General features: G+C 37.5%; 1 long non-coding RNA gene across 1 annotated transcript in view; it reads right to left on the reverse strand.

The window, feature by feature from the left end:
• Positions 1-884: 884 nt before the first annotated feature.
• The window catches only part of LOC109261525 (uncharacterized), a 265,266-nt gene continuing 241,631 nt past the window's right edge, over positions 885-24,519 (reverse strand). The window contains exon 3 of the long non-coding RNA XR_008424689.1: positions 885-1,553. This is a non-coding gene — a long non-coding RNA (uncharacterized LOC109261525). The remainder of the gene's footprint in view (positions 1,554-24,519) is intronic.

The following is a 24,519-nucleotide window of genomic DNA, read 5'->3' on the forward strand; positions in this document are numbered from 1 at the left end:
CTCTCCCAGCAACAGACCAGCTGGGCTCCATGGAGTCTCCTGGTACTGGACAGCTGCTCCCCTTCAGGTCAGGACTTCTCACTGTGGATCTCCTGGGGCTTGGTTTCCTTATTTTGTCACCTGGGCTGCTGTCCCCAGACCATAAACCTGACCATCTGAGGGTGACCAGCACTGCCCCCTTAGGGTTTCATTTTCCTGAAGTCCTGCCAGGAACATCCCACATCTCTGACAACTGCTCCCCATGGAGTTTGCCTCCCCTTGGACTTGCATGTATTTGCTCTTCATCCCAGGAACACCATGACTTTGGAGTATTTTGGGAACAGAGGCCTGTGAAACCTTTCTCTGGACTTGGGCTGTGAGGAATGCTTTTCCCCTCTGTGATGTCACTGCCCAGCTTTCTGCATTCTTCTCTTTCTGTTTTTGCCATAGGAGGAACAGCCATGTTCTGTCTGGCATCAGGCTGTGGTGTCACAGAAGGAACATGGGTCTGTACCCCAAGGTTATGACAATTCATACCAAAGAAGTCTCATTTTTGCACATCCAATTTTAAATCCATTGTGGATTTCAATATCAAATGAGTAAAAAATCTATTTCAAATATACACAAAATACAAAAATTAGTCTGTCCCATCTTAGAATGTGTGGGCAGAGACAAAGACATCTATTGCGAGGTTCCAGGTATAGGAATCATCCAGAGTAGTTAAGGAAAAGAGAGAGAATGGAGATTAGTGGTTCCCAGAGGCTGTATGGGGAGGGGGCAATGGGGAATGAGGGCTCTGGGTACATGGTGTCCCTTGGGGACTGAGATATTCTGCAACAATATTGTGTGCTGTGGTGGCAGAGGGTTGTGAGTGTACTCAATGCCCAGGAATTGTACAATTTCAATCATGTAAACAACTTTTTAAATTAATAATAAAGACTATACAAAACACAAAATGATAAAATAATAGTTGAAATATAGCAGAAGGAAAGCACAAATGGGGAGTGGAAGAAGCATTCTGCTGGGGTGTTGGCCAGGGGCAAGGCAAGAACAGGACCAAGGGCAGGGGCAGGAGTAATGACAGAAACAGGAGCAGAAGCAAGGTCAGGGGCAGGGACTGTGGGAGGGCTGGGGACAGGAGCAGGAACAGGGACAGGGGCAGAACAATGGCAGGGGTAGGAACAGGAAGAGGGGCAGAGGCAGTGGCAGGGGCAGGATCTGGAATAGGAGAAGGAACAGTGGAAGCAGCAGAGGCAGGAACAGGAAGAGTGTCAGGAGCAAAAACACTGCCAGGAGCAGGGGCAGGATCAGGAAGAGTGTCAGGAACAGGAGCTGGAATAGGAGCAGGAATAGGGTCAGGAGCAGAGGCAAGAGCAGAGGCAAAATACGGAGCAGGAGCTGGTTCATTCTGCACAGTTGCTGGCTGTCCCTGCACAGGTGCCAGGCCATCTTCTGGCTCCTGACTCCTGCAGGAGTCCCTCCAAAGAGCGCCTCTCCCTACAGAGCTGCTGATGCCAGAGATGGTGTTGCCTCAAGCTCTGGAGACACAGTGGCTTCTGCTCCTGCAGCTGACTCTTCAGTATAAAACAGAGTGAAATTTGGAGAAAGTCTACGTCCCCAGCTGAGAGATGAGAAAGATCACCCCCATGCCTGCCTCTCCAGGTCCCTTTGCAGGCACAGAACACACCCCTGAGCCTCCCAGAGAAGCTGCAGCCAGGAACACGCACCAGGACCTCTTTCCTCCTGCAATCCACAGCTGGGTACTCTGAGGTCAGTTTTTGCTCCTATCCCCCACCACGACCTGGGGGCTCTTCCCTGGGTGACCAATCTCTGACTGGCCCCATACACCACCATCACCCACCCTCAGCCTTCTCACCCTCTGGATCTGCCTACGTGGGCTCTAGCTCCTGGACCAGCATCTGGTGGACCATTGTCCTCTGCAGTGGTCTAGACTGTGACCACTCCAGGCAATCTCCAGGCCGTGTTTCTAGAGACTTCCCATTGGTCACTTTCTCCCTGTGTCCAGGGTGGCCTTCCTGGGTGGACAAATGGGCACCTCAACAGGGTAGACAGCATGGGTCTGCCAGCCACCTCCTCATCTCATCTGTAGTCTTCTGTAAAGGCTTTGAATAGCAGCTGGCCCAGAGGTATCACAGACCTGCTCGAACATCTTCAGGGTCCTTCTGCCTTCTCCCACTGCTGCTCCCAGATTGAACACTGACCTCTGCACAGCCCTGCACCCAGAACGCAGTGACATACAACTTCAGGGCTCAGGATGAACTTTGGGGACAAGAGTAGTCCCTAGAACACCCTGTCCCCCTCAGCCAGCCTTGACATGGGTTGTGAGCATGATGGCCCACTGGGCATCTGACCCCTCTTCAGACTGCACCTGCTCAGGTGGGCCCTCCACACATGACCCTTCCTTACACACATACACATACACATAGGGAGGGGAAGTGGGGCCACACAGATAAGTAAGAAAGGTAACAGGTTTGACTGGTCAGAACTGGGACTCCCTATGTTACCTTTGGGTCTTTCCAAGCTAGAATCCAGAGGCTCCCAGTATGAGACATGACACAGTGTCACCAGGATCGGGAAACAGTGTCACTGTTGGCGCTCCTGAGCCTTTACCCTCGTGTCCTGGGCACACAGCAGGAGAGCATGTTGCTTATGTGCAGGTTTCCAAACAAATAAGCCCAGCAGGACGCTGTCTCCAGAATGTGGGTGCCTGGTTACAGGGTTCTGAATTCTGTTGTGCTCTGCTCTCAAGGAAGTGAGGTCACTGCCTGGGGTCCCCTTGCTGGGCTTCCTCCTCATACAAGAGCCACTCCCTCAGGCTGAAAAAGGGCTCCACTCCACCCCATGCCCTGTCCATACAGGGACACCAACACAACTCCCTCAAAGCCCCCAGGAGGCCTGGGTGCAGCCAGTACCCCAGCTTTGAGGATACAGCACTGGCTTGAGGCCAGGCTCCTTCTCCCAAGCAGAAGTGTGACCCTGCACAAATTCCGTCCTTCTCAGGGCCTCCCCAGTCTCGCCATCTCCACTGTGTGGTCATTCTGGCATCTACTTCTAGGGACACCACCAGGGGATCTGCCTATAGAGATGCCCCATACCTGCTATCACATGAGGCTCATGCACACACTTAGCCATGGAAAGGTGAGAAAGAGGTGGACACAGCATGGAACACACTCAAAAGGGCCTGGGTCTGCTCTGGGGTCTAGATACAGCCATCATTTCCTGCCTGGTTCCCAGGCCCGGTTGGAAAGTTGAAATGAACTCGTTCAGGTCTTGTCCCCACCTGACACACACTTACGTGGTCTCTCCCATGATATTTGGGCTCAAGTCCCAGTGCCTCCTCTGGGCCAATGTTATGGGCAGTCCCTATAGTGTCTCCTAGCATTCCTGAATCCTGGTCACACATTCCTGTCATGCCCTCCCCTCCTGGGTGGGTGGCCCATGTGACTTTGTTCTAAGGGATAGAAGAGAATGGTGGGGTGTCATTTCCAAGTTGCTTTATGCGGGTCTGTGGTTTTTCCTGGTTTCCTCTCTCCTGGGTCCATGCTTTGTCTCTGCTTCAGACTGTCTCTGCATCTCCACATGAACAGAGCCTGGGGGATTCAGGTTCCATGTGAGAATTCTCAGAATCCTTCCTGGTGCCCTGTCTCCCACCCCTGTCCTGGTGTTTAGGTTACTCATGAGGTATACTCCTGCATTCAGCCCTGCCTTGGAAACACTTCCTAAGGAGGAGCTGAGACTCCAGCAAGGAGGCTCGTGACCTTGGTCCCCACACTGACATCCACTGCTCTGCCACAATCTGCAAACCAAGGTCCTCAGTCCTCCAAGTCCCGGGTTGTCCTCTGCTCTGGACTTTTAGGGAGTAGAAAGCATTTTCATAGGATGGGATATATGCACTATATTCTCTAGATCCATCCTGTTATTGCAAATGGCAAGATTTCCTTCTTCTTTAAACAGTATAACGCTAAGAAAAATAACCCAGAAAAGGCAAATTCCATTTTATTTCACTCATATGCAGAATTTAAGAAACCAAGCAAATTAATAAAAGGAGGAAAGGAGAAACAGTCCAAGAAACAGACTTAACTCTCGGAAACAAACTGTTGGGACACCAGAGAAGAGGTGGGTGGGAGATTGGATAATATGGGTGATGGGGATTAAGACTATATATATTTTGAACACTTTTGGAATCTGAAATATTTTGTAATTAATGTTGAAAATGTAAAAATTAAATGTATATTTCCTTCACTTCTAATTGCTTAGAGGAAAAAAATTCTCTAGAAACAGCAAGTAAAGGATAATGGAAGTTTAATGTCAGAGAGCGGATATTTACAAACACAGCGACTGAAAGTGTATACTTATATTTATTTTCAAATGAGAATACCTTCTTATAATCTACCTAAGACTCCTTCTTTTTCAGTGTAACTTAAATCCAAAAATCATTCACCATCATGTGTCTTGAACCTGTGAGGGTGTGAGAAGCCCAATTGAAATGTTTTAAATTGTGTTCAGTGAAAATTTCCTTTTAGATAGTAACATAATACGATTTAAACAAACAAACAAACAACAAAATAATGACAAATGACACAAACAAATGGGAAGTTATATGATCCTCATGAATGGAAGAATTAATATTGATAAAATATACATATGACCAGAGTAACCTAGAGATACAATGGACTCCGTATCAAAATGCTAATAGCATTTTTTTCACAAAAGTAGAATAAAGAATACTAATATTTGAATGGAACTACAAACAAATCCAAATAGAAAGAAATTTCGAAAAAAAAAAAAAGAACAAAGCTGGCGGCATCACAATCTCAGATTTCAAGGTACACTACAATGATAAAAAACACAAAACATCATGGTATTGGCACAGTTATATAGATCAATGAAACTGAATAGAGACCCACACTTGTATGGTCAATATATTTACATCATTAGAAAATTGAAAAGATACATGCAAAAGAAAGCACCTTCGTTATTTCTTAATTATATATAAAATAACATCAAAATGTACTTAAGACCTAAATGTGAGACCTGAAAACAATTTATATATTTTTTAATTTTTATTTAAATTCAAGTTAGTTTACACATAGTGAAATATAGTTTCATACATACCATATAATGACTCAAGATTTCCATGCATCACACAATGATCATTCCGAGTTCACTTCTTAATCCCCATCACCTATTTACTCCATTCCCCACTGACCTCCCTCTTGGTAACCATCAGTTTGTTGTCAATACTTAGAGTCTGTGTTTGGATTTGCCTCTTTCTCTTTTTCGTCATTTTCCTAATTGGTTTTCTTTCTTGAATTCCACATATGAGTGAAATCACATGGTGTTTGTCTTTTTTTCTCACTGGCTTCTTTCGCTTAGCCTCATACCCTCTAGCTCAGTCATATGACCTTGCTAATAGCAAGAATGCATTGTTGTTGTTGTTATTTGTTTTCTTTTTATGGTGTAGTAATATTCCATTGTATATGATACCTATATATGCATTTCTTTGTCCATGCATTGGTCAATGGACACTTAAGTTGTTTGCAAATTTGGCTATTATAGGTAATGCAGCTATAAACATCTGGGTGCCCATATTCCTCTGAAATACTATTTTTGTGTTCCTTGGGTAAATACCTAGTAATGCAATCACTGAGTCACAGGGTACTTATATTTTTAAAGTTTTTGAAGAAACTCCATACTGTTTACCAGAGTGGAGGCACCAGTTTGCATTCCCACCAACAGTGTAAGAGGGTTCCTGCTTCTCTACATCCACACTAACACATGTCATTTCCTGTGTTGTTGATTTTAGCCTTTCTGACGGGGGTGAGGTGATATCTCATTGCAGTTTGAATTTGCATTTCCCTGATGATCATCATATTGAGAATTTTTTAAAGGGTCTCTTGGCCATCTGTATGTCTTCTTTGAAAAAATATCTTTCTACATCTGCCCATTTTTAATTATATTAATCAATTTTTGAGTATTGAGTTTTATAAGTTCTTTATATATTTTGGATATTAACACTTACCAGATATGTCATTTGAAACTATCTTCTCCCATTCTGTAAGTCGCCTTTTAGTTTATTTGATCATTTCCTTCGCTGTGCAGAAGCTTTTCCTTTTGATGAAGTCCCAAAAATTTATTTTTTACTTTTGATTCCCTTGCTTCAAGACACATATCAACAAAGAAGTTGCTGCAGCTAAACTCAAAGACTTTATTGCCTGTGTTATTTTCTAGGATTTTTATGGTTTCAGGTCTCACATTTACATTTTTAATCAATTTTGATTTTAATTTTGTGTATGGTGTAAGAAAGTGATAGAGTTTCATTCTCTCAGAGGTCGCTATCCACTTTCCCAGCAGTATTTTTGTGAAGAGACTGTCTTCTGCATAGGATATTCTTTCCTTTTTTGTCAAGGATTATTTGACTTATGTGCGGGTTCATTCCTGAGTTTTCTCTTCTGTTCTACTGGTCTGTGTGTCTATTTTTTATGCCAGTAGTGTACTGTTTGATTACTCCAGCATTTTATTTATTTATTTATTTATTTATTTATTTATTTATCTATCTATTTATTTATTTACTTATTTATTTTACATTTACTTTTTTAATTCAAGTTAGTTAACATACAGTGGAGTATTGACATCAGGAGTAGAACTCAGTGATTCATCATTTGCATATAACACCCAGAAATCAACCTATCAAGTGTCCTTCTTCATGCCTACTACTATTTAGCCCATCGTACTATCCCACTATCCACCTCCTGTTGGTTCTCTGTATTTAATAGTCTTTTATTGTTTTCTTGTTCTCTGTTTTTATCGTATTTTTCCTTCCCTTCCCCATTTCATCTGCTGTGCTTCTTAAATTCCACATATGAGGAAATCATATGATACCTGTTCGTCTCTGGCTGACATATTTGGCTTAGCTTAATACATTCTATTTCCATACACATTCTTCATATAGCAAGATTTCATTCCTTTTCCTTGCCAAGGAATATATGCCACATTTTCTTTATCCATTCATCAGTTGATGGGCATGTAGGCTCTTTCTCTAATTTGTCTGTTTCTAATACTGCTTCTGTAAATATTGTGGGTGCATGTGGCCTTCAAATCAGCATGTTTGCATCCTTTGTATAAATACCTAGTAGTGCAATTGCTAGCTCATAGCATAGTTCTATTTTTAATTACTTCAGAAACCTCTGTACTGTTTTCCAGAGTGGCTGCACCAAGAAGACCTAACAATTATAAATATTTATCATCCCAGTATAGAAGTGCCCAAATATATATCAATTAATCACAACCACAAAGAAATTTACTGAAAACAATGCTGTAATAGTAGGTGACTTTAATACCCCACTTAAAACATTGGGTCACTCCACCTTTGTAATATAACTTGAAGACTGGTATTGTGATACTTCCAGCTTTGCTTTGCTTTTTCAAGGTTGCTTTGGCTATTCAGTGTCTTTGGTGTTTTCGTATTAATTTTAGGATTGTATAATCTCTCTGTGTCAAAAATGGTGTTGGTATTTTGAGAGGGATTGCATTAAATGTATAGACTGTTTTGGATAGTATAGCCTTTTTAACAATATATGCTCTTTCATCCACAAACATGGGATATTTTCCCATTTCTCTGTGTCATCTTCCATTACTTTAATCAGAGTTTTACAGTTTTCAGAGTACAGGTCTTTCACCTCTGTCCTTTTTAAATTTTGGTTTATTTTAAAATATCTGGTGCAATTGCAAATGGAATTGATTGCTTATTTTCTCTTCCGCCTGCTTCATTACCATTGTATAGAAATGTAATGGATTTCTGTACATTGATTTTGTGTTCTGCAAGGTTAATGAATTTGTGTGTCAGTTCTGGCAGTGTTTTGGAGGGTCTTTTAGGTTTAGTACAGATATTATCCTGTTATTTGCAAAAAGAGTACCTGGTATTTTTCCGTGAAATTTGGATTTTTTAAATGTTTATTCAATTTTAGTTTTTATTTTTTCTGATTGCTATGGGTATGACTTCCCGTACTACGTTAAGTAACAGTGGTGAGAACTCACATCCCTACTTCTTTGTGAACATAGAGGAAAAGCTCAGTTTTTTTTTTTTCCCATTGAGGATAATATTAGCTGTGGGTTTCTCATAGATGGCTTTTATTATGTTGAGGTATGATCCCTCTACACATGCTTTAATGAGGGCTTTTAAACTAAATGGATGCTTGTCAACTATTTTTTGTCTATTGAATTGATTAGATTGTTCTTATCATTTTTCTTATTGATATGATGTATCATGTTGATTGATTTGTAATATTGAACCACCCTTGCAGCCCAGGAGTAAATCTCACTTGATCATGGTGAATCAGTTTTTAAATGTATTGTTGGATTACTACTATTTCCTTGAGAATTTTGCAACTCTGCTCATCAAGGATATTGGTCTGTAGTTCTCTTTCTTAGTGGAGTACTGATCTGGTTTTGATATCTGTGTAATGCTGGACTCATAGAGTAAATTTGCAAATGTTCCATCCTTTTCTATATTTTAGGAAAATTTTAGAAGGATGGGTATTAATTCTTGCCAAAATGTGTGATAGAATGTTTCTGTGAAGACATCTGGCCCTAGATTTGTGTTTTTGGGAGATTTTTCATTACTTACTTTCTCTGCTGGGCATCGGTCTGTTAACGTTTTCTACTACTTCCTCTGTCAGTTTTTGTAGTTTATATGTTTCTAGGAATTTATCCATTTCTCCAGTTGTCCAATTTGTTGGCATATCATTTTTCTTTGTATTATCATAAAATTGGTGGCAGTTTTGTGGTGTTGGCTGTTATTCATCCTCTCATTGGTGGTTTTATTTATTTTGGTCATTTCTATTTTCTTTGTGATGTTATGACTAGAAGTTTATCAGTATTATTATTTTTTCCACAAAACTAGCTCCAGGTTTCATCGATCTGTTCTCTTTTTTGTTTGATTGTTTGTTTTTTAGTGTCTATATTGTTTATTTCTGGTCTCCTCTATATAATGTCCTTCCTTTGGCTGGTTTCATTTGTTGTTTGCTTTCTAGCTCTTTTAGGTGTAAAGTGGGGTTGTTTATTTGAGCTGTTTCTAGCTTCTTGAGGTAGATCTGTATTGCTATATGCTTCTCTCTTATGCCCACTCTTCTTGGATACCAAAGGTTTGTACCATTGTATTTTCCTTTTAATTTGCTTCCATGCATTTCTAAAATCCCTACTTTGATTTCCTGGTTCACTCATTATTGTTGAGTAGCATGTTTTTTGACCTCCATGTACTTGTGGACTTTAGAATTATTTTCTAGTGATTGACTTCTAGTTTCTTAGTGTTGTTGTCGTCAGAAAATATGCACAGTACGATTTCCATCTTTTGTATATGTTGAGGCATGTTTTGTTACTAGTATGTAATATATTCTGAAGAATGTTCCCTGTGTGCACTTTATAAGAATGTGTAGCATGCTTACATGAGCAAGCTCATTTAAGATGAAATGTTCTGAATGTATCTGTTATCCAGTGTATCATTCAAATCCATTGTTTCTTTGTTTATTTTCTGTTCAGATGATCTTTCCATTGAAGTAAGTGGGGTTTTAAAATTCCTAAACTTACTTTAGTACAATGGATTAGTTACTTTATGTTTGCTATTAATAATTTTATATATTTGTGTGTTACCATGTTGGCTGCATAAACATTTACAATTACTATGTCTTCTTCTTGCATTGACACTTTTATTATTTTGTACTGCCATTCTTCATCTCTTGTTTTAATGTCTTTGTTTTAATGTCTAGTTTCTCTATGTAAACTTTGATACTCTAGCTTTCTTTTGACATTCATTTACATGATTCACCCTTCTCAATCCCCTCACTTTCAAAATGCAGGTGACTGTAGGTCGAAAATGCATCTCTTCTAGGCCCCTTTCAGGTGGATCTGGTATCCTTATCCATTCTGAAACCCTTTACCTTTTGACTGGAGCATTAAACCCATTTTCATTCAAGCAAATTATTGATAGATATTTGTTGATAGTTTATATTTGTTGATAGATATTTATTGATAGTTATTGTTTCTGGAATTTTTCTCTGATACTTTCTTGTCATTGTCACTTCGATCTCTTTTGTTGTCTCAAACAGTCCCTTCTATTATGTCTTTCAGGACTGGTGTAGTGGTCAGAAACTCATTCAGTTTTCATTTGTCTGGGAAACTCTTTATCTCTCCTTCTACTCTGAATGATACCCATTCTGTATAGTGTATACTTGGTAGCAGATTTTTCCCAATGAGCACTTTGAATATGTCATACCACTCAGTTCTGACTTGTCAAGATTTTGTTGAGAAATCTACAGCTAGCCTATAGGCTTTACCTTGTAAGTCAATGACTTCTCTTGTTTTCCTGCTTTTAAGATGTTGTTTTTCTCAGTGTAATTTGTAAATCTATTGACCACGTATCTTGATTTGGGTCTGCTGTTATTGATTAAGTTTGGGGCTATCTGTGTCTCCTGAGTCTGGTATCTGTTTATCTTTCCAAATTAGAAATTTTTTCAGCTATCATTTCTTAAGGTAAATTTTCCACTTCTTTCCACTTCTCTTCAGTCACTCCTATAATACATGTTATTATGTTGGATGGAGTCACTGAGGTCCCAAGTCTATTGCGATTTTGCATAATTCTTTTCCCTTTTTGTTCAGTTCATTACCTTCCAGTACTGTCTTCTAGGTGATTAATTCATTCGTATGTTTCTTCCATCCTACTTTTACTCCTTCAAGCATGTTTCTCATTAAGTTAAGTTTCAAAACTTAAATTTTAGGGATTCTCTCAGAAGGGACTTCTGCTGCTTCTTGCGGGAGGGTCTGGCCATGCTTTTGCTGGCCTTTGCAAAACAAACAAATGAATGAACAAAGCAAACAAAACAATCGCATGACTAAGCTCCTGTTCAGTTTCATGCATAACAGAGCAGAAAGCAGGCACCCCTGCTTGTAGCCCTCAGCTGGAGCAAGTCCCCTCTCTTATGTCTCGAAATAGAACAGCACTTTGGCATGATCTATGTTTCTTGTGACCCAAGGTACCCTCAGACCACACTTCACTCCTGGGATTCCATCATGCTTCACCACTTGAGCCCCTTAACCATGCACTTCCCCCACTGTGACAAACTGCTGAAAGGTTAAGATTTTGCACTATGTTCCTTACACTACTTTGCTGTAACTTCTGTAAGCAGGCTCCCTCCTGGTGGCTGGACTCAGAGGAATATGTCCCCAGGGGAACTCTCTGCATCTCTTACCTTCCAAATGGTGGTCCCTTTTCTACATGAAGTTTTGAGTATTTGTTCATTTCAGACTCTGATTGATTTCTTTGTCATTCAGAATTATTTGATAACTATCTAGCTGTGTTCAAAGCATGAGACAAGCTTAGGGTCTCCCTACTTCTAAACCATTGTAACTCCTGCCCCCATCGCCATACATAGTTATATTTTCTGTGTGTGTGATGAGAATTGTTAAAAGGTACCTCTAGCAACGTTCAAGTATGCAATACAATATTATTAACTGTATCATATATTCTTATGACATTATTTTATAACTGGGCATTAGTACCTTTTTCCCCCATTACCCCTTTTGATCATTTTCATACCCCCACCTCTGGCAACCACCAGTCTATTCTCTGTATTTATGAGCTCTATTTTTTTTAAGATTCCACATATAAATATTTCATGTGGTATTTGTATTTCTCTGTCTGATTTATTTCACATAGAATATTGCCCATAAGACCCATCTATCCATGCTGTTCTAAAAGGCAAGATTGCTTTTTGACGGAATAATAGTCCCTTCATATTTGCACTACATTTTCTTTGTCCATGTATCTATTTAATGGACACAAGTTGTTTTCATATTTTGGCTACAGTAAATAATGCTGCAATGCACATGAAGATGTGTGTATATTTATTAGTGTTTATACTATTTCTCAGTATATACTCAGAAGTGAAATTGCTGGATCATGTCTTAGTTTTATTTTTAATTTTTTAAAGAAACCTTTATACTGTTTCCCATAGTGACTCCATGAATTTACATTCCCACCAATAGTACTCAAGTGTTCCCTTTTCTTTTTTCTATAAACACACCAACTCTTTTTTATTTCTTGGTTTTTGATAATCGCCATTCTAATTGGTATAAGGTAATGGCTCCTCATTTTCATTTTCATTTCTTGGATAATTCCTGGTCAAAACCGCAGTCCTTTGGAAGTACGGGGCTGGGGAAAACAGTCGCATCTGAGACAAAACTTGGGGGAAAGGTACTGCCTGGGGCCTGGTCACGGAGAGTGAAAACATGGGGAGTGGAGGAAAGCTGAAGACAGGGGACAGGTGCATGTTTGCTGATCCAGGAGAACAGGCTGGATAGCTAGATGGAGCCATTTTCACTGCTCCCGCACATGCCTATAAGCACCCATGAGCTCTGCAAAAATCCACCCTAGTAGGCTAGCAGCACCATCTAGTGGAGAATGGAGCTCTTACACTGATCCCCACCCAACTGGGACAACTTCATTCCCAAGAACTCAAGTCTTACTGCCAGCTTAGTGTATAGACTCTAAAGTGCTACTTTAGAATGACTAGACTTCTAGTCTAGAATGACTTCTAGGGGAGGACCAAGTAATTTCAATCATACTTCAATCTGTTAGCAGGTCCATCAAATCAATTTTCTTTTTTTTTTATTTTTTTTCTCTCTTTTACACTTCTTTTCTTTTTCTTGAATACTGAAAGAAAAAAATCATTTTTATTTTCAATTTTTATTAAAAATAGTTTTCTTTAATTTTTATTACTATATATTTATTTTTACTTTTGAGTAAATTTTTTCAAATTATTTTTTACTTCCATCATTTTATTTTAGTCTACTTCAGTGTATTCACCTTTTCAAATTTTCAAACAATTTCCTTTTTATTTCTTTCTTTTTCTATTTTTTAATTTTTCGTTCGTTATCTTTTTCTTGAATTCAGAAAGAAATATTTCATTTTTACTTTCAATTTGTATTAAATGTTTTTCTTTAAATTTTTACTATATTTTTTGCCTTTATGTATTTTTTTTCAAATTCTATTGACTTCCATCATTTTATTTTGGTCTACTACAGGGTATCTAAGTTTTATAATTTTCAAAATATTTCCTTTTTCCTTCTTTCTTCTTTCAATCTTTTTAAAATCTTTTTTCTCTTTTTCTTTCCTTTTCTTTTCCTTGAATACAGGAAAGGAAAAGATTCAAATTTATGTTTCATTTTCATTAATTTTCTTTTTTTTTTACTTTATTCTTTACATTTGTGTAGTTTTTTTCAAATTCTATTTTACTACCATCATCTCATTTTAGTCTTCTTCAGTGTATTCATTTTTTCCAATTCTCAAATGATTTCCCTTTTTTGTCTCTCCCTCTCTTTTTGCTATAATCTGTCACACTGCTTTCAACACCCACACCAAACACACAGAATTTAGCATCATTTATTCAATTTTTGTGTATGTGTGTTTAATTTTTTAAATTTTAATATTTTTAAATTTTATTTTTTTTCAATCTTAACTTTCTACCTCATTCATTCCTTTTCTTCCTTCAAAATGATAAAACGAAAGAATTCACCCCAAAAGAAAGAGCATGAAGAAACGACAGCCAGGGATTTAACCAACACAGATACAAGCAAGATTTCTGAACCAGAATTTAGAATCACGACAATAAGAATACTATCTGGAGTCGAAAATACATGAGAATCCCTTTCTGCAGAGATAAAAGAAGTAAAAAATAGAATGAAATTAAAAATGCTATAAATGAGCTGCCCTCATGATGGATGCAGAGGTGGCAAGGGTGGATGAGGCAGAACAGAGAATCAGTGATATATAGGACAAACTTATAGAGAATAACAAAGCAGAAAAAAAAGAGAGAGATTAAGGCAAAAGAGCAGGATATAAGAATTAGAGAAATCAGTGACTCATTAAAAAGGAACAATGTCAGAATCATAGGGGTCCCAGAAGAGCAAGAGAGAGACATAGGGGTAGAAGGGTTATGTGAGCAAATCCTAGCAGAAAACTTTCCTAATCTGTGGAAAGACACAGGCATAAAAATTCAGGAAGCACAGAGGAATTCCATTAAGTTCAACAAAAACTGACCATCAACAAGGCATATCACAGTCAAATTCACAAAATACTCAGGCAAGGAGAGAATCGTGAAACCAGCAAGGGAAAAAAAATTCCCTAACCTACAAGGGAAGAAATATCAAGTTTTCAGCAGACCTATCAACAGAAACTTGGCAGGCCAGACAAGAGTGGCAAGATATATTCAGTGTGCTGAATCAGAAAAAAAAAATGCAGCCAAGAATTCTTTATCCAGCTAGGCTGTCATCCAAAATAGAAGGACAGATAAAAAGTTTCCCAGACACACAAAAATGGAAGGAGTTTGTGACCACTAAACCAGCCCTGCAAGAAATTTTAAGGGGGTCTCTCTGAGGGGAGAAAAGATGAAAAATATATGGTATTTTTGGTATATATACCAAAAGCACCAAAGATTAGAAAGTACAAGAGAACACCAGAAGAAACTCCAACTCTACAAGCATCATAATGGCAATGAATTCATATCTTTCAGTACTCACTCTAAAGGTCAATGGACTCCATGCTCCAATCAAAAGACATAGGGTAGGGGTACCTGGGTGGCTCAGTCGGTTCAGTGTCCAACTTCAGCTCAGGTCATGATCTCACGGTCTGCGAGTTTGAGCCCCATGTTGGGCTCTGTGCTGACAGCTTGGACCCTGCTTCAGATTCTGTGTCTCCTTCCCTCTCTGCCCCTTGCCTATTCATGCTCTCTCTCTCTAAGTCTCAAAGATAAAAAAAAAAAAAACATTAAAACAATAAAAAAAAGACATAGGGTAACAGAATTGCTAAGAAATCAAGATCCATATATATGCTGTTTACAAGATACCCACTTTAGACCTAAAGACATCTTCAGATTGAAAGTAAGGTATGGAGAACCATCTATCATGCTAATGGTCAACAAAAGAAAGCTGGAGTAGCCATACTTATGTCAGACAATCTAGAATTTGAAATAAAGACTGTATCATGAGATGCGGAAGGGCATTATATCATAACTAAGGGGTCATCCACCAAGAAGACCTAACAATTGTAAACATTTATGTGCCAAATGTGACAGCACCCAAGTATATAAGTCAATTAATCACTAACATAAAGAAACTCACTGATAGTAATACCATAATAGTAGGAGACATCAACACCCCACTCACAACAATGGACAGATCACCTAATCCGAAAATCAACAAGGAAACAATGGCTTTGAGTGACATGCTGAGCCAGATGGACTTAACAGATTTATTCAGAACATTTCCTCCTAAATCAGCAGAATATACATTCTTCTCCAGTGCACATGGAATGGTCTCCAGGATACACCATATACTGGACAACAAATCAGCCCTAAGTGAGAACAAAAATTGAGATCATACCATGCATATTTTCAGACCACTACATTATGAAACTCGAAACCAACCACAAGAAAAAAATTTGGAAAAGTAACAAATACTTGGAGACTGAAGAACATCCTACTAAAGAATGAATGGGATAACCAAGCAGTTAAAGAGGAAATTAAAAAGTATACAGAAGTCAATAAAAATGATAACACCACAACCCCAAACCTCTGGGACGCAGCAAAGGCGGTCATAAATGGAAAGTATACAGCAATCCAGGCCTTCCTACAGAAGGGGGAAAGTTCTGAGATACACAACCTAACCTTACACCTTAAGGCGCTAGAAAAAGAACAGCAAATAGAACCCAAAACCAGCAGAAGATAGGAAATAACAAAGACTAGTGCAGAAATTAATGCTATTGAAACCAAAAACAAAACAAAAACAAAAACAAAAACAAAACAGTAGAATAGATCAATGAGACCAGATGCTGGTTCTTTGAAAGAATTAACAAAATTGATAAACCACTAGCCAGTTTGACCAAAAAGAAAAAGAAAAGGACACAATAAAAAAATAAAGAATGAAAGAGGAGAGATCACAACCAACACAGCAGAAATAAAAACAATAATAAGAGAATATTATGAGCAATTACATGCCAATAAAATGGACAATCTGTAAGAAATGGACAACTTCCTAGAAACATATACACTCCCAAACCTGAAACAGGAAGAAATAGAAAATTTGAACAGACCCATAACTAGTAATGAAATAGAATTAGTAATCAAAAATCTGCCAAAAACCAAGAGTCCAGGGTCAGATGGCTTCCCAGGGTAAGTCTACCAAACATTTAAGGAAGAGTTAACATCTATTCTCTTCAACATGTTCCAGAAAATAGAAATGGAAGGAAAACTTCCAAACTCTTTCTATGAAGTCAGCATTACCTTGATTCCAAAACTGGACAGAGACCCAACTAAAAAGGAGAACTCTAGACCAATTTCCCTGATGAACATGGATGCAAAAATCCTCAACAGGATATCAGCCAACTGGATCCAACAATACATTAAAAAAAATATTCACCATGACCAAGTGGGATTTATACCTGGGATGCAGGGTTGGTTCAATATCCCCAAAACAATTAATGTGATTCATCACATCGGAAAAAGAAAAGACAAGAACCATATGATCCTCTCAATAGATGCAGAGAATGCATTTGACAAAATACAGCATCCTTTCTTGATAAAAACCCTCAAGAAAGTAGGGATAGAAGGATCATACCTCCAGATCATAAAAGCCATATATGAATGACCCAACACTAATATCATGGTCAATGGGGAAAAACTGAGAGCTTTCCCCCAAGGTCAGGAATGAGACAGAGATGTTCACTCTCGCCACTGTTATTCAACATAGTATTAGAAGTCTTAGCCTCTGCAATCAGAAAACACAAAGAAATAAAAGGCATCCAGATCAGCCAGGAGGTCAAACTTTCACTCTTCGCAGATGCCATGCTACTCTATATGGAAACCCCAAAATATTCTACCAAAAAATTTCTAGACTTGATTCATGAATTCAGCAAAGTTGCAGGATATAAAATCAACACACATAAATCAGTTTCATTTCTATACACCAACAATGAAGCTACAGAAAGAGAAATCAGTGAATCGATCCCATTTGCAGTTGCACAAAAACCATAAAATACCTGGGAATAAATCCAACCAAAGAGGTAAAAAACCTATACAATGAAACTATAGAAAGCTTATGGAAGAAATTGAAGAAGACACACAAAAATAGAAAAAGATTCCATGCTCCTGGGTAGGAAGAACAAATATTGTAAAAATGTCAATACTACCCAAAGCAATCTACATGTTCAATGCAATCGCTATCAAAGTAACATCAGCATTTTTCACAGAGCTAGAATAAATAATCCTAAAATTTATGTGGGACCAGAAAAGACCCCAAATAGCCAAAGCGATCTTGAAAAAGAAAACAAAAGCAGCGGGCACCACAATTACTTACTTCAAGCTATACTGCAAAGCTGTGATCATCAAAACAATATGGTACTGGCACAAGAACAGACACTCAGATCAATGGAACAGAATAGAGAACCCAGAAAAGGACCCACAAGTGTATGGCCAACTAATCTTTGACAAAGCATGAAAGTATATCCAATGGAATAAAAGTCTCTTCAGCAAGTGGTGCTATGAAAACTGGACAGCGACATGCAGAAGAATGAAACTGGACCACTTTCTTACATCATACACAAAAATTAACTCAGAATGGATGAAAGACCTCATACATTGAGGTATGTATGTATGTCCATAAAATGTATGACAGGAAGCCATCAAAATCCTCGAGGAGAAAGCAGGCAGAAACCTCTTTGATCTTGCCTGCAGCAACTTCTTACTGAACACGTCTCTGGAGGCAAGGGATACAAAAGAAAAAATGACCTACTGGGACCTCACCAAAATAAAAAGCTTCTGCACAGCAAAGGAAACAATGAACAAAACTAAAAGGCAACCGACAGCATAGAAGAAGGTATTTGCAAATGACATATCAGATAAAGAGTTAGTATCCAAAATCTATAAAGAACTTATCAAACTCAACACCAAAAAAAAAAAAAGACAAAAACAAAAACAAAAACAAATAATCCAGTGAAGAAATGGGCGAAAGTCATGAATAGACACTTCTCCAAAGAAGACATCCAGATAAATTCTCCACATCACTCATCATCAGGAAAATATAGATCAAAACCACAATGAGATCCCACCTGACACCTGTCAGAATGGCTAACATTAACAACTTAGGCACCAACAGATGTTGGCAAGGATGGGGAGAAAAAAGATCTCTTTTGGATTGTTGGTGGGAATGCAAGCTGGTGCAGCCACTCTGGGAAACAGTATGGAGGTTCCTCAAGAAACTAAAAATAGATCTACCCTACAACCCAGCAATTGCATTACTAGATATTTATCCAAGGGATACAGGTGTGCTGTGCTGCTTTGAAGGGACACATGCACCCCTACGTTTATAGCAGCCCTATTAACAATAGCCAAAGTATGGAAAGAGCCCAAAAGTCCATCGACGGATAAATGGATAAAGAAGTGTCGTATATATACTATACAATGGAGTATTACTCAGCGATCAAAAAGAATGAAATCTTGTCATTTGCAACTATGTGGATGGAACTGGAGGGTATTACGCTAAGTGGAATTAGTCAGAGAAAGACAAAAATTATATGACTTCACTCATATGAGGACTTTAAGAGACATAACATATGAACATAAGGGAAGGGAAACAAAAATAATATAAAAACCGGGAAAGGGACAAAGCAGTAGAGACTCACAAATATGGAGAACAAACTGATGGTTACTTGAGGGGTTGTGGGAGGGGGAATGGGTCAAATGGGTAAGGGGCACTAAGGAATCTACTCCTGAAATCATTGTTGCACTATATACTAACCAATTAGGATGTAAATTTTAAAAAATAAAAAAAATAAAAATAAATTAAAAAATAAAATAAAATAAAATAATATTTCATATATACACTTACTAAGTAATTATACATGTATATTAGTGGCCATCACCCAAATGTGGCTTTACTGACACTGCAATATAATGCCTACAATTTGGATATCATTGTGCCTTTAAGTCAGTATAGCCTAATAGATAAGTTCTAGTCTCTAGGGCCTAATAGAACAGCATAACCCAAGTGCTCTGTGGTACAGATATATATTTGTGGCAACAGTTAGTTTTTTGTTTCTGACTTTTTGATAAATTTCTCACATAATAATTATTTGGTAACATAGTTACAGCCATTTAATCAAATGCATAATTACTGCATTATAAAATCCCATATATCAGGTGATTATAGAGCAATTTTTTACCCCAGCAATTTTATAGAGCAAGTGATATTCTGAATTTCAGCCAAGAACATTCACTCTCAAAATTTCTTCACTGAAAACAAAGGTGAGTACTCTCTCATTTCAATAGAAGAATAAATGAAATATGTATACAGCTAAATATTCTTATCACGTTAATTGAGTAAAATAATTATGCCTACATATAGGACAAATACCATGATAAGATAATTGCAAAAGCGTTCAATGACATTTTACAAAGTATTCTGATATTGGAAATATCCTGAAGAGACATGAGGATGAGCATATATATGTGATAATATATATCTCCAATATATTCATATATCCTATATATATATATATATATACACACACACATGAGGATGAGCATATATTCATATATGTGTGTGTGTGTATATCCAATATGTCCAATTATACAAATCAATTTTACAAATGATTATTTATTTATTTTGAGAGAGTGAGTATGTGAGAGGTGGCAAGGGGAGAGAGAGGGGAGAGAGAATCCCAAGTAGGCTCTGAGCTGTCAGTGCAGAGGCTTACATCAGTCACTACCCTGAGATCATGACCACACCCAAAATCAGGAGTCAGACCCTAACTGACTGAGCCACTCAGGTGCCCCTATTGGAAATTTTTAAATGGCACGAGAGGGTATCCTTTTATTAAATGAATTTCCCTGCAAAGGTGTCCATAAAAATATTTTAAAACAATTTTGTGGACATCATAAAGTGGATATTAGTTGTTTGTCCTCTTGTCCTCTTGAAAATTGAGAGCTGAACTTCAGCAATTCCCTACTGATATAAAAAGAGATTATAAAATGAATCACCATGATGAAAATAAAGGGGAGTGTGCTAGGTGCAATGTCAATAAAGTTTGTTAATAGGATTCGTAATAAAATAGTTATTTCCATCCTCTCGTATGTTTGTATGCAAATCTTCATATCCCTGATATGAATCATTAGGTTGTATGACAATGAGAATTAAGGTTTTTGTTGAAAGATTATTAATAATTATCTAATTTTAAGGGGAGATTGTGCTGAATTAACAGGATAGACCAAACGCGATCATGATGGTCTCTAAATTTGGAAGGAGGAAGAAGAAAAAGTGTCACAGTATGTGATGGAAGACTTGCCTGGGCATAATTTTCCCCCCAATTGTTTCTTTTGTAATTCTTTTCCCATTAGTGTAAAATGTGCAACAGTTGAACTATACAAACATCTTTGCAAACTTTAATGACTATTAGGATTCTTGATGCTGAATATGAGACAGAAAAATGCAGAACAGGAAAGCAAACTTTAAAAAAAAGAAATGAATATACTGTATGGGGAGAATGGGGAATGGAGACATCATCCTGGCATTAATATGGATATGAGATCTCTCTTTCTCTATGTCTCTCTCCTTCCTCTCTTTCCTTCTCTCCTTCCCAATTTACATGACAAATATAGACAGACAGATAGATAGAGAGGTAGATATAGAAAGATAACATATAGCTACGTATGTACATAATATACACACAGTCAAATGGTGCACAAATAATATTGAGACTCTATTTCTAAGACTTTATACAACATAGACTTAATGATTAATTGAGTAAAACAAAAAATGATCTGTGGTGATGATTTTGACAAAGGAATAAATGGCATTGATAACGTGAGGTCTAATTTTTCAGATAAACAAAATATGTTTTTTCTTTGTCACTGTGATGATGATATCGTCCATTATATTTGTATGAAGATAGGCCAGTTTTTACAAGTTCATATTGGAATTTTTGCCAACACCTTCCTGCTTCTCTTCGACATCTTCATGCTAATTCTGGATCACAGACCTAAGCCAACTGTCCTGATCATGTATCACTTGGCCTTTGTCCACATAATGAAACTCTTCACTGCACTGTTTTTTAATGTCTACAGGCCTGTTTGAAGTACTGAACATTCTAAATGATTTCAAATGCATGGCTTTATTCTGCATGATCAGGGTGACACGGGGTCTCTCCTTGAGCACCACCTGCCTCCTCAGCATGTTCAAGGCCATCATGATCGGCCCTAGCACCTCCTGGTTGGCCAGCTTTAAACAAACGTGCAAAAAGTACATCTTCCATTCTTTTATCATCTTATGGTTTCTCAGTTTGTCTCTCATTAGTGCCTGCATCTTGTATACTGCTGCTCCTTCTAATGTGACCCAGAGCAATCTACTGTGTGTCAGTAAACACTGCTCACTTTCCCGCCTAAACTCCATCATCAGGGGACTGTTTTTCACGTTTTCAATATCCAGGGATGTTTTCTTTGTTGGAGGCATGCTGCTCTCAAGTGTGTACATTGTGATTCTCTTGTCCAGGCTTCAGAGGCAGTGCCAGCACCTTCCCAGCATCAGCCTCTCCTCAAGAGTCTCTCCAGAGAGAAGGGCCACCCAAACGATCCTGCTGTTGGCAAGTTTTTTTTGTGGTCATGTACTAGGTGGGCGTCATTATCTCCTTCTCCTCCACTCTCTTATGGGCATATGACACAGTCATTCTGGATTTCCAGAAGCTTGTGCCCAATGTCTATGCCACTGTCAGTGCGTTGGTGCTAATAAGTTCTGATAAAAGGATAGAAAATGTGTTTCGAATGTGTGGGAAAATTACAATCAAGTTATAGGTACATATTGTGGAAATCATTATCTAGAACTGATCATTTTGATTTCATTCAAATTATAGAGTGTTTATTTATATATAACATTTAAATGCAATTTTAATTTGTATGTCATTGAAAGGTTTACTGTGTATAAATAATAAATATTTTTGAAACCTCTGGTAACAATTACCCACAAGCTTTTTTTGAGTTTAGTATCAAGTAAGATTCAATATTGCCATGTGTTGAACATTCCTTTATCTTTCATTTTATTTCTCAAACATTCTTAAGGAAAATTTTCTCTATAAAAGTAAAATACACTCTAAAGCATGACTATTGTAGTCTATTACAATACAGTGAAATACACTCTAAAGCATGACTATTGTACTCTATTACAATGCATTACCTATTGGTAATACAACATTTGAAAATTCTGTTTACTCTTTTTACTTCAAGATATTTAGCTGTGCCTCTAATTTTAACTGAGCAACACTTTTCTCAGCACTATTTATATTTATTTCTATGAGTTCCGGCTTCTATTAGGGCTGCAGAGAGTGTACTCTCACCTCTGTATGTTTTCTAATTTATCATTCTCTTATTTTAAGGTTGTAAACTTTGTCTCATGTTACAACCTATATATTTTTTAATTTCTTTTATTTACACAGTTTGAGTAATATTTCTGGTGAGTATTTTATTTATCTGCTTTTGTTACAATTAATTTCTTATTTGTAACTTCATGCCTAGTTTTGAAATTAGAAATTTATAATCGTCATTTTTTTAGTTTTGTTTTTTAATTTGTATACAGTAGTGAAACATTTAAATGATTCTTATTTCTTCCCATTCTGATCTTCATATAATATAGTGACAATTCTATTCTCTATAAATGTTCTCTCTTGAATGGATTTGGCTTCAACATTTTTGTTCAGTATTCTAGTTTATTATTTCTTTCATCAACTCAGACTAATATAATATTTAACTAAATTATTGTGTACTAAATTGAGTTATTTAATTTTCAAGATTTAGTTGTATTAGGCCTCTTCTTCACAATATATCTTACAAGTGTATAGTGTGTCTTTCGACATTATTTTTATTTCCTATTTTTCCTGTCTTTTCTTAAATATTTTATATGTTGTAGATGAAATTTATTGTCAAATTGGTTTCCATACAACACCCCGTGCTCATCCCAACTGGTGCCCTCCTCAATAACTATCAAATAATTTAAACATATTGCTGATATATTTATTTTGTGACATGTAATTTCTTCTACCCTATACCCAAAACTAATTTAATTGTGTTTCACCATTAATAATTTCATTGTGAACTTTGGGACATATCACAGTGCAGGTATCTCTAGTCTCTTTGTACCAATCACCCTGAGGACGAGTTGGAGTACCACACAGGTTTGAGCTCCCTGTAGTCAGTCAAGATCTGGATGGCGAGACGGTCTCTGATTTTGATTGCTTCTTTAGATCCTTCACTTGAATTACTTAGCTTTCTGGGATGTTCTTATATTTTATTATTATCCTTGCTGTACATTATAAGGATTCTTTTACTTTTGTATTTTATATATATTTTTTCTATTTAAATTAAAATTAGTTAACTTGTAGTGTAGTATTGTTGTAAGGAGTACAACCCAGTGATGCATCCCTTTCAATAATGACCAGGGCTTATCTGAACAAGTGCCTTCTTAATCCCCGTCACACAATTACCCCATCCCTACAACAAACACCACTCCAGCGACCCTCAGTTTGTTCTCTGTATTTAAGAGTCTCTTATGGTTTTTCTCTCTCCATTTTTATCTCATTTTTCCCTCCCTTCCCATATATTCATCTATTGTGTTTCTTAAATTCCGCATATGAGTGAAATCATATATTTCTCCATTCCTCAGTCAATGGACCTTTTGCCTCATTACATACTCTGGCTATTGTTAATAGTGCTGCTATAATCATTGTGGTGCATGTGTCCCTTTGAATTAGCATTTTTGTATCCTTTGGGTATATACCTACTGGTGCAATTGCTGGGTCATACAGTAGGTCTATTTTTAATTTTTTGAGGAACCTCCATGCTGTTTTCAGAGTGACTGCACCAGTTTGTATCTCCACCAAAAGTGTAAAAGGGTTCTCCTAATTCCACATCCTCACCAAAATATGTTGTTTCCTCTCTTGTTTTTTTAGCCATTCTAATAGGTGTGAGGTGGTATCTCATTGTGATTTTGATTTGTATTTCTCTGATAATGAGTGATGTTGAGCATCTTTTCTGTGTCCGTTGGTCCTCTGGGTGTGTTCTTTGGAAATTGTGCATTAATGCCTTCTGCTCATTTCTTCACTGGATTATTTGTATTTTGGTTGTTGTGTTTAATAAGTATCTATTTTGGATACTGACCCTTTATCTGATATCTAATCTACAAATCTCTTCTACCATTCCTTCCGCTGTCCTTTAGTTTTGTTGTTTGTTTCCTTTGATGTGCAGATTTTTTATCTTGATAGGGTCCTAATAGTCCATTTTTCCTTTAGTTTCCCTTTCTCCTGGAGGTATGTCTAGTAAGAATTTGCTGTTGCAGAGTTCAAAGAGGCTAATGTCTGTTTCCTATTCTGGGGTTTTGACGGATTCCTTCTTCATATTTAGGGATTTCATATATTTTGAATTTAGTTTTGTT

Source organism: Panthera pardus, unplaced genomic scaffold, assembly GCF_024362965.1.
Source record: "Panthera pardus isolate Hobbes unplaced genomic scaffold, ASM2436296v1 HiC_scaffold_21, whole genome shotgun sequence".
NCBI classification, from domain to species: Eukaryota; Metazoa; Chordata; class Mammalia; order Carnivora; family Felidae; genus Panthera; species Panthera pardus.